A 12375-nucleotide genomic window follows, 5' to 3' on the forward strand; every position below is an offset into this window, starting at 1 on the left:
GACTTTTTACAAAGAAGTGTAGTAATAGGACTAGTGGTAATGGCTATAAATTGCAGAGGAGATTTAGACGAGACATAAGGAATAAATTCTTCACAATGAGGGTGGTGAGGCACTGGCACAGGTTGCCCAGGGAAGCTGTGGCTACCCCATAACTGGAAGTGTTCAAGATCAGGTTGGATGGGGCCTTGGGCAGCCTGATCTAGTGGGAGGTGTCCCTGACCATGGCAGGGGGATTGGAATTAGATGATCTTTAAGGTCCCTTCCAACTCAGACCATTCTATGATTCTATGATTCTATGATTCTACGATCAGCCAGTAAAGGGAGAACAGATAGATCGTATCTTTTCTAACAGCAAGACAAAGTTCAAGAACATTCTGTTGACTTCTTTTTTTCTCTCAAAACAGTGACTAGACTCTGACAAACATGAAAATAAACTGGATGTTTTCTTGAGAATGCTAGGGTTAAAAAATATAGCAGCAGCAAATTCGAATAGTCCAGTACTGCATATTTAATGGTTACATCTACATTATCATTAGAGTATAATGACTAGCTTCGCTGGCATAGAAATCTGACTAAATTAGCCACAGGAAGGGAAATTCACTGACAAATGTCACTAACTTAAGTGGGACAAAAACTGTACTCTGTATGTGCAGAACAGGTGGCAAAACAGATTCAGCCTCTCTTTCTCTATTCCACTTTAAAACATGATACTGAGTAAGCAGATATTTTTCTTATTTCAGTGTTGCATACCTGTTTCTTAAAATGAGACTTTAGCTCTTGGGAAAGTTGATGGCATATAATTTCCTCTCATTTAGACAGATTGCTTGGAGAAGCATGCTAGCAATAAAGATAAGCTTTATTTATCATAATTATAGTGACTTGTTCTTTTAACTAATTTTCCAGTTCGCACTAATGTTTATATAGTAAACAATTTACATTACTGCTTAGTGCAAGTAATATTGACATTACTCTTATTAAAAAAAAATAATATCTCCATTTGTGGTATAAACATACACAACTGTATAGTACAATTTAGGAAATCTGCTTTGTGCACCATAGCAGAAATTAGCTCATCAAATGTGTTGTATTTCTTAGAGACTAAAGGCTATTAGAAACATCAAGTCTCTCTCATCAACCTATCCAATTGTTGCCTGACTGGCATTTGCTGATTACACACTATCTTCTTTATACTTTTTCTTACACTTCAGTACCTTCCTCTGTCAGAAAATGATGGCATCTTTAAATTAACATCCACCCATCTTTAAATTACTTCCATTCATAACTCCATTGAGCTAAAGCCAAATTGAATTCCAAGGAGCCTAGAAGGGGAAGAGCTTATAAAGAAAGTGAGGACTAATGTTGTTTAAACGTACATTTTCTTAATATCTCAAAATTCCCTTGCCAATCTTGCTTAGGTGTTTACTGTTCTTCTGCCAAGTTGCTGACAATTGTGACTTTTAAATTGATGTCATTGTTATAATAGCCAGATGAATGAAAATTAAATTTATATACTATGTAATCAGCATGACTATCAGAAATAATGATGTCTCTTTATCCCTCAGCATAAACTTTGTACAATGCCTCCATTTATGACATTTGCAGGCAGGATGGGAATTAAGCTCAGTCCATTCAGAAATCAACACAGTGTTTAGCACAGGAAGAGGTCTGAAATGCTTATAAAAAGACAGTCTTTGTGGAAGACTGGATTCAATGCCTTGCTCACAAAGAGGAAACCACCTTGAAAGTGCTGGGGAGCTGCCATAGGGCTTGCAGGGAGAATTAGCCCCATGGTGGCTCTACTGTCATTGCTGCCTAAGACAAGGCCATAGATAGGGCAGCTTTCCCTTTACAAGACATCCCAGCATCTTTTTGTTGTTTGTTATTGTTTGGGTTTTTTTGCAGGTTTTTTTTTTGTAAGTTGGCCATCTCTTCCCTGCAAAATGTGGGCTGACAATGCACTGCTAACTACCCTAATAACAGCAAGAAATAAATGAAGCACAAAGTTATGACTCACGGCTCATGTGTGTCTTCTGCCCTCTCTGTGGAGTGAATGCAAACATGCAAAGTTTATTATTCTGATTTATGTTTCTGAATTTTCCATGTATTGTCCAAATAACATTCTGCTAACACCGTTAAATTTACTGAGCATGCCAAAATTTCCTTTGATATAAAACTTCCTCTGGTTTTATCTTCTTTAACTTCTGAGTGATAAGAATCTCCACATTATGTCCTGCCCTGAAAATACTGTTTAAATAGCTTTCAGTAGACTTCATAGCTACTGTGTGGTTGCCCAGCCTCTCCTTAACTCCTTGCTCTTGCATGATGTGATCCTATTTCCTGTTTCACCTTCCCACTAACTTATATTCACATTCTGATTTTTTTTTTCCCGAAAAAGGTTAAATCTAGTTCTCACAAAAATTGACATCAAGTTCAGTGAGGCTAAGTTTTCATCAAAGATGGGTTTTAGCACTGCAATCTTGTGGACTAATAACATCTGCTAATTAGAGAAAGGTGAGATGAGATATTTGTATAAAAAGCTCACATACTGTGTGGGAACCTCATGCTTGTTGAAGTAGTACCAAAGGAACCATTTGGCTACTGTTTAGGTCCAATTGACATTGTTTACTTTTTAATTACTCATACTATAAGATAATGAGCACCAGAAAAATTTTTAGAATGAGTAGGGGATCTGATAACATGGAAAAGAAGAAACAGGATGGCACCACGAATCCACCAAACAAGGACATACCAAGATAAACACAAGGGAACAAAAAGACTGACTAATTGATCTTGAACTTTTGGCAAACTATCATCATTAACATGCAATTACAGTAGAAAAACCCATCTCCTTAGGAAAGGTTATCAGTCTCCTCAAAAAAATTCTCATTCACTGAGCATGTGGACTGAAATTTTATTTAAATCGAAGCAAGTTAAAAATGGCCAATACGAAATTGGGGAAGGGGTAATCCAATTGAATATTCATGTTTAAACAACATATATATCACTCTAACACTCCTCATGGGTGTGCTGGCTTTGTGGCATCTCCAGCTAACACCCACCTTTGTACAAATGTGAAATAAACAAATAACATATCTCTGTGTGAAAGATTGGCTTATTACACATTGGGTACCGGACTCCATTTGTGGGACAACAATCTGAGTTGTGGTAAGGGCACCTGCCTGTAATAGAACCAACTCAACAAGAATGAATCTTTATACCTTTAAATTCCTGTTATTAAGTATTTAACTTGACTAATAGAGGGAGTGTGTGTGTATATATATATACATATATAAACCCATATGTGTACATCTATATTTAAGGGTTTGCCATACTAATAATCACTACCAAAACAGAATTGGACAATCTTATAAACAGAGTTCAGTAGCTTTTGACCTGTGAAAGAGAAGTAGTGTGAAAGGAGCCCAGCTGAATACAGATAGCAAAGACATCTATGTAATAATAAATAACATTGATTGTATTTTCTACACTGCTGCGTTTGTCTAACTATACTTAGTTAGATAGTGAATCACAAATTCAAACATTACTCAGAAAATGGTGCTTTATACCCAGAAGCTCTTTTCTCCAGGTCTGCCCTAGCCCATGAATTACACTGACGGTTTGTTTTTCTGTTTTCTTTTTTCTTTGAGAAACTGCTTTTTGCTCTTTGCATGCCCAAAAATCAAATGATTTTCACTATCTCCTTAATTTCTTCTCCTATGCGAAATAGAATATTTCAGGAATGTATATTTTTCAGCTTCTGCTGGAAAATTAGCAAAATAAGGCTTTAAAGAGGCTTTTCATGTTGTTAAAAGATAATAACATTCTCAGCTTTAAATTTTCTCTATCTCAACAGAATATCAGAAGTCACAAAAGCAATCACTCAAAAATGCAGAATGCTAATTTTATCACAAGATATGCCAAATAGCTAGCAATAACAAGGAACTGTTTTCTATACCATACCTCAAAAGTGGAAAGAATAAGTAGTCCTTCTCTTAGAAGTAAGGGCAAATTTCATATTGTGAAAATTGTATTTTCATTTCCACCACAAATGAAAACTTTGATATTTTTCTTTTTTTGTCTGTTATTTAGAGCACTTTAAAAGGCATGATAACAATCACATGCTGCTTGTAGAGAACAGCAAACATTGGAGGTATTTCCAGTAGGTGAAAATAACATGTTTTATTCAACCACTTTGAGACCCTTGAGGTGGCATGCACAATAAACAGCGTTCTGTGTTAGCACTTGAGTGAGAGGAAGAACAAGGTATAATGGAGTATTAGATTAAACATTATTTAACTAATTTTGCATCAGGATGCCTTTTGTTTAAAAAGCAATAATACCAGTATCTCATGCTATTCAGAGTTTAAAGACAGAATACATATTTTATTGCAGTGCAGTGTGCCAACTTCATAATCAATGATACTTTTTATTTAAACAGCGATTGCTTACTTTAGAAACACCTTAGGCTGTCAAAATTTCATGCTTTAAAATACTATCAAAGCTCCTTCTTTTCAGGAGGGACTACAGAAGAAAAAACAGACCCAGTTCTTTTGTTCCTAGCTAGCCTTGGTTGCTAATCAATTTTTTTCATCCTCCAAATCTGTAATTATGGTGTCACTTTCAGACTGCAATAGAATACCAGGTTTACACAGCACAGGGAGGGATAAACAAGTACTCAGTGCAATTTGAAAGGTTTTGACCTTTAAAAGCTGTTAATCTACACGTGAATTATAATTAATCAATTAAAAGAGATTCAGTCTAGTACCAACATAATTAGATACAATTTTACTGCTGTCTAAGCCATGATATCCACATACAAATGAAGACAAGAGTCCACTGCTTCCTTATATTTTCAAATATCTGAGCTCTGCAGTTTTAACAAAAATATGTATGTTTCCCAATCTAGATTGTTATGTCTTTGGATAGCGGAAGTGCTGGATATCTAAAATTCATCCCAAGTTCAGTGCTTTGCAATAGTGTTTGGAAAACTCTTGCATTAGACTACACACTGTCTTTAAATATTTCCCTGAGAAAGAAAGGAAGAAGGAAAGTGTGATCCAAGGCACTGCAGTTAATGAAAGGAACTGATTGCTGATGATTGTTGTCTGAAGACTTTGAGGCCAAATTCAGTGATAAAACAGTAAACAAAACCCACATAATGTGTGTTGTATTTAACTACCATAGCTAATAGCCCTCAACCTAAGCCCAATGGGAATATGCAGTGATTAGAGACACCTGCAGGTTAATAATTGGAGGCATCTAAGCACAGAGGCAATTAATATAAGAAAACTCTCCTGAGGCTGGAAAGGCTGCACTGTTTAAATAAATAAATAAATGCATATGTATGCATACATAAAAGGGAATACTTTTGATTACTCTGAACAATCCAGCTTTCTAGAGGGACTGAGAAAGTTATCACTGAAGTATCCTTCAATTTCAATAGGAGTCTAGTCCAAAAAAAAAGTCTTGAGTAAAGATTCTTATCTTTTTTCAAAAATTTAGTTGCCCGAAAAGGTGAAGTATTTGACTTGGATACATATTTTGGGATGGTTCAAAATTTGGTTTTAGAATGTACTATTAAAGACCCCTGACTGTGAAGCTTCCCTGTGGAAACTTCACATTAACGTCAGAGGAATTTTTTTGCCATGTTACATAGCATAACGAATATATCCAAAATTCAGACATGGGAGAGACTACTGAAGAACAGTTATACAAGCCTGAATCCTCAGAAATATGAATTATCTGAGATATCTCACTTACTGGAAAGGTTAAGCGTTGCTTAAGCATAACCATACAGAAGAACAGGAAGGAGCTTCAGGTGTCCCCTTTGGTGGCCAATGTAACATTATGCTCTCCTTTTAAATTCTCAAATCCATAGTTCCTTTTCTAGCAGCTTGAACACAAATACTATTCTTTTTTTAAAAAAAGGTGATATTTACATCTTTAGAAGAAGACTGAGTTCTGATTTTAATATAAAACTTTAACAGAGTTGGCATTTTAAGAAATTACATGTAGGCCAGAAGAGACAAATATTTTCCTGGACATTTTCAGTCTTGCAGGTAAAAGTTCTTGCCCAACTATGTATGATGCGACTAATGTTTCACTATTCATTTTCTCTTCAAAGCCTGCTGTTAAAGTAGATGCTTCAAGGGTAAGTAGCAAAGGCTAATGTATTCCTCAGCAAAATGAAAAAATGATAAAGTGAAAAATACATTAAAGGACATTAAAGGATAACTCTAACCACATGATGTGGTCATAAAAAACATTTTCAGAGAACAAAATCAAAACCATTATAGAAATAGAAGGTCATGAATTATTTATAGGCATAAAGGTCCCAAGGAAACATACAAAATTTGCCCTTAAATGATTCAGTTTAAGAACTATTCCTGTTGCTTTTCCTTAACTTCTAATGAATAAATAACTTGCTTAAGTCTTCCTAAATATTCACATCCTTAAGCTGATTTTGACCTCAAAACAGGCATAAAAGTTATCTAATACTTTCCCAATTTTCTGCTCAGAAGAAGACTTTATACAGTGCATACGTATTTAGGGGCTGAAGAGAGTTTGAATCTGTGTGTGAACAATATTGAATGAACGAAAAAAAAGAAATATAACCCTCATAACTAATTGCAAACAAAACACAACATAACCATTGATTCCTCATACCAATGCTGGACACATTTCCCTACCCGCCCCTGTCTTGTTAGTGGAAAGGGTTGAGAAGATCTCTTTCTCATCTTTCCCTTTCTACATGCAGCTTTATGGCAGCAAGACTACAAACTTGGGCACATCAGCTACCCTACCCACATCCTGGCCAGTATTCAGCTCCAAAGTCAGACAGAATAAAGGCATGGAGCAGATGCCTATGCAAAGAATACACTTTTCCAGAATGTTACCAGAGCAGTAATGAAGTTCTGCCTGGCATGTGTCCCTGAATTTCCATGGCGTATACAGCAATACACATCTTACTTGCTTCTCACAAAACATGCCACAGCAATCTACCTTCTCCCAACTCAACATATATTTTCTTGATTAAGACTAAAATGAATCTAATTAGAAACACATTCTAAATTACTGGAAAGAAGAGAGGAGACTTGCTTCCAGATTTCAATTTAATTTCGTTAGGAGACAGTAAACCTATTCCAGCTTTCTTGCACTAAATTTCCAGAACGTTTTAGCTAACACTTCCTAGTATGATGATGTTCAAATGTAATCAGGACATGGCAGAAGGGTCTCTCTGAGAAAGAGGACAAGTCTTTTCCCCATAACCTGCTCATTTTCCTTCTTTGCATTGTCAGGTTAAGTGGATCACACTGAATTTAATGGAGAATATAAGCTATTATAACACTGTGTTCAAAAATCTTCAGAGAACTGCTGGAAATAATTGCCTTTAATGTTAACTTAATAAGCAACATTCTTGTGTGCAGTGTATCTGCATTGGGCATTCCAGAGTGGAATTGCTAGTTCTAGGAGTAATTCTTGTGTTTACAGAAAGCCAAAATATACGCAGCATAATTTATATATAAATATCCCCTAGTGCAAACACTTTCCATGTAAAACTAAGTTACAAATAAAGAGAAAAAGGGCATACAAATTCACCCAGAGACATGTGAGATGTGTAACAGAAATGAAGTGAAGGCCTGTCTGTATTCTTCCCTAAACACCCTCTTGACAAAATAATTTTTCTCCACAAATTTCTTTGCAGCTTATTAGTAAACAATATAGTTCTTATTTGCAGTGATGTGTACTCTAAATCAAACTAGAATCAAAAATACTTCAAGACCTCCTAGCAGATGTTTAGCAGAGCAAGTAGATTCAATTTGTTTGTTACCTAGTCTTTAAGCTTTTACAGATTTTTAGAACTATTATGATGGTAAATGGAAACCTCTCGCTGAAACAGAAGCATTAATGAGAAAGCAAAACAATACAGCTATATGCCTACCTAACAAAACTGTATGAAACATATGACACAGAGGGTAGGAAAAATTATCTGAACTCAAAAATCTGACTTGTATTAGGGTCATGCAGTTGGCTCACTTAGGCCAGTGGCCTGTGTAAGTGCTTTCACCTCCCCCTGCCTTGCAGATGGGATTAAAGGATGGGAAATGATCTAATTGGATGTGTCCTTGCCTGTTGCAGGGGAGTTGGAACTACACGATCTTTAAGGTCCCTCCCAACCCAAACTATTATGTGATTCTGTGATTCTATGATATGGTAATATTGGGGACGGGGGAGGATTTTTTCTGCTAGCTCGCTGAAGGATGACTACGGTCCATAACAGAGACTTTTCCAGTCTCAGATAAGCTCTGCCATTTGGCTTTGTTTAAAATTACAAAGGGGCTACAGGGTAAAAATTTCTCCATGCAGTGGTAAAACTGTGGAGTTTTCCAGCAAATGTTTTTATATGTTTATTTTCCAAAAAAAACTTTAGTACCCAAGTTCTTTATTTCCAAGCCTCTTACAATCCTAACCTGATGAGAAAATGAGTTACGGGTGACAAGTGGAGACTAACTGGCTTGTTCAGGGCCACACACAGAGCAAAATTTGAATGGGTTATTGTTCTTCAGCCCAGGGATGCATTGTACTGCTAGGATTTTCTTTTAATTTTTAGGATAAAAGTAAAATGGAATCATTAAAAATGATGCTTTCTCAAAGAAAACCTCTAAGAAGTTGCTTATCTTAGTAATTTGATTGGGGATTGCTTATATTCCTCAAGATACCTCTGTCTGATTTGTTTGTTTCCATGTTACCAATAGAATATTCTTTCATACAGTATATAGTTTAAGAAATACATGAATGCTGGTGGGGTAATTTATGGGACCTGAGAGATTTAAAGATGACTGCTTTTTCAAGAATTCTTTCTGTCATTGCCACAAGTACATCTCCAAGATCACTCTCCCCAGCATGTTTTACTCAGTTTGAACCATAAACGTCACAATGAAAAGAATGTGAAAAGTGCAGAACCTCTGCCCTATGAACGTCAATAAAAACCTAGGAGGAAGCTACCTCTCTCTTCCAAGCCTCCCACCAGCACAGTCAGTGAAACAGGACGCAAGCACAGTAGGTGAGCTTATAGACAAGAGGCAACATAGCAGTTCACAAACAGGGAGAAACTATATTTTGAGAGCTATGCAACTAACTGAAATTAATTAAACAACAGACATTAGGCAAAGACTGTATCAGAATTTTGAATGTCATTACATTTTTGTAGTCATCAACAGTATGTATGTTGCATACTTGAAACAAAACCAGACTGAGGCCATAAAATGAATTAGCGGATTTATGACATGAGGTTACTCTAGTGTACTATTTATATGGGGTTCTCAGAGCAGAAAGGTTGGTTGTTTATGCACTCATGAAAAAAAACTAGGTGCAAATTTTGTAAGTAACCTGCTAATCTGCACCTGCAGTCTGCTGAAAAAAATTAGAAAGCTTCTTTAGCCTTGTGCGATGCTGACAGGGATGCAATGCCTATGATAAAAATATGAAAACATGATTGCAATCGTGCTATGTAGAATGAAAAATTGAAACTCAGTTATCAAACAATTAACTTAAAAATGCACGATATATGCCTGGGTTGTGGACTTATATTTTCATCGTGCTTATCCTCATTTATATGCAGTTCTAACTTGTGATACTATTCAGTTCGCTTTTCTTAGATTTAAAATTAAAGGTAATTTCTAAACAGGTTTTTTTGCTTAGGTCGTGGTGATCATTTTGAAAGCCAATGCATATATCTTAAATGGAACAAAACTGCATATTGTAATATTGGAATTTACATTTCATGTCCTCATCATGCCTCACCAAGAAGTTGAATCTAATTTCCACGTTTGAATATAATAAATCTCTTCTGCATAACCATTTTTCTGTAATAAATATTCCCATGCTGAGGTTTCTAAAGTCATTACCGTTGGTTTCACTTTTGTTGCACTGATCTCTTAAATTAAAATTTTTCAAAGTTCTTTTCTCTCTGTTTCCAAACTGCAAGCTTTGTCAAATTACATTCTTTATGTATGGAACATTTGTAAAACCAACTCATATTTCTTTTTATGCAGATTTGTCAAATGAAAAGAAAATATTGTTGAGATATTTTGATTTTAATGTTAAATGTATCAGTCCTGGGAGTTTCTCTGTGTTTTCGAGATGTATTTAGCACTCCTGTCAAAACACACCTGTATCACTTAGACTTTATCACTTATCAGTTTTTTGAAAGCAGGTAGTTGAGCTCTACTTTCATGTATGATGGAAAAAGTCAGATATCTTATATCACGACTCAAAAATATTTTCACAGGAGGAGAGTATCACCACTGAGATAACAAAAGCAATTACAAGTAATATAGCTGACTAAATCCAATTAAGTGAACAAAGTTAAGAACTAATTGTTTATTGAAAACTGTATATGACCAATCCATATAGATAATTATAACATTAATGTAATGCTTATATTCTGAATAGAATTCAACAAAAACAAGACTAAACGTATTCCATGAGGTAACTTGTGACTCTCTTACCAAGATTTGTTCTATAAATTACGCATTGCAGTGTCTTAAAAAAAATTCTCTGTCGTGGGCTAATGCTGCATAGTGTCTCCTCCTCTTTCAGACTTTTGGTGCTGGAAACATTTGCTGTTAGCTGAAATTTTGACTGTACTATTTCTCTTCTCTAATCCCATCTATGGTTATCATTTTCTAGGCCCATGTGGCACGTCCAGTACTCTTGACTGTTTGCTGTTTTCTAAGATTAATTTGCTTTTCTCATCTGCATTTACCTAACAATCTGAAATAATAATGTCTTGAACATACCTGATGGAAATTTCTATGAGACTTAAGATAGGTAGCAAGGTTAAAGTGGAATACATAAAGAAGCCCATATGGACACACATGGTTTCTCCAGAAAATGAGAGACCTTTGCTCAGGAGTTCAAAATAAAGTAGTCAGAGAAACTACCATAAAGACTTAAAAGCTGCTGACTTGTTGCTGTCTTGGTTAATTAGTTATGGAAAACAGATGAAACTGAAAAGATAATTCTTTCACGTAATAAAATCACGATTCTTCTAAAAAAGTGTGTGAAGCTTGATAAAATAATATAAGATATTAGCTTGTGGAGCACCTTACCTGTCACAGACCATAACTGTAATTACAATGTAAGCTTTTTGGATATAAGGTAATTTATTATTAACATAGGTCAGAATGTATGAATGAGATGTTGGGATCTAAGTCTGGGAGGAGCAGCAGACCTGCTGCCTAAGAAGCACCCTTAGTAATTGCTACCTGAATCCCATGGTGATGTTGAGAGTATTTGCTTAAATGACTGCACAACTGCAGGGCTGTATAGTTAAATATTTTCATAACTTGTTTGTAATTTGTGGTATAAAACATAGTTGCTACTTCTTTGCTCAAAATACATTTTCAAGTCCCTAGACTCAACCCATTAGAGACAGTCTAATTGAGACACTATGAAAAAAAGCTCACAGAATCTACAAAAAGACCCTACTGACCTTACTGATCTTTAGGCTAGACTATAAAAGTACATCTGCTTTCATTTAACATGAGACTGAAGTGTGATAAAGAGATATTACCTTTCACACTCATTTTCTTGAAATCTGATATTATTTTTTTTTGTTGTTGCTCTTTTAACCTATGGAGATGTTTGTGTATGGTTACTTCTGTAAAGGCAGGCTGCTGTAACACATATCTAGCTGATGAAACTAATGGAATACAGAGGTCAAGAAAGGTGTCCTGGATACTGTCAGAAAAAAAACCAAACCCAAAATTCATTATTTTTATTTCAGTGTTGTATTTTGGGGGAGTGCAGAGAAAAAACAAATTACTTAGTCTATTATGCCAAGAAAGAAACTTCAAATAGTAGCTTTTAGCTTGAGCCAGGCAGTCTGCAAAGAATGAATACTGAAGATCAAGTCATTACCTCCCTGACTTTTAACACCTTGAAGAAAATCACTATGTGCATCTAATAAAAAAAAAACCTAGTCTGAATCTCTGATGAGGGCAGCCACGGGCTTAGAGCTTTAATATCTGCTTACTTACTTTGTGGGGATCATCTCATCATATATAAATGCCCAGCAAATACATAATACAGCATTTATATACATAAATCGATATGTACTGGCTGAAGAGGAACAGAGCTGAGGATACGTGAAACTAGAAAAAGACAGGGGCAGATTTTATCTGAATTATATGCTTGCATGAGAGACTACCTTGTGTCTACACATACATGGTACCATAGCTGCACTTCAGAGTCAGCTAAAAGGAAGTGTGAGATACTGAAACACATATTTTTTTAAAAAATAAATATTTTCATTCAAATGAATTTTTTTACGATTATTCAGCATCAGTTTTTAATTCCTAGAGAATTCAG

At 35.4% G+C, this 12375-nt stretch overlaps 1 protein-coding gene across 15 annotated transcripts in view; it reads right to left on the minus strand.

Annotated features, from left to right (window-relative positions):
• The window catches only part of ROBO2 (roundabout guidance receptor 2), a 905955-nt gene that overhangs the window by 537983 nt on the left and 355597 nt on the right, over positions 1-12375 (minus strand). The window lies entirely within an intron of this gene.

The sequence above is a fragment of the Phaenicophaeus curvirostris genome, chromosome 1 (genome assembly GCF_032191515.1).
Source record: "Phaenicophaeus curvirostris isolate KB17595 chromosome 1, BPBGC_Pcur_1.0, whole genome shotgun sequence".
In the NCBI taxonomy this organism is placed as follows: domain Eukaryota; kingdom Metazoa; phylum Chordata; class Aves; order Cuculiformes; family Cuculidae; genus Phaenicophaeus; species Phaenicophaeus curvirostris.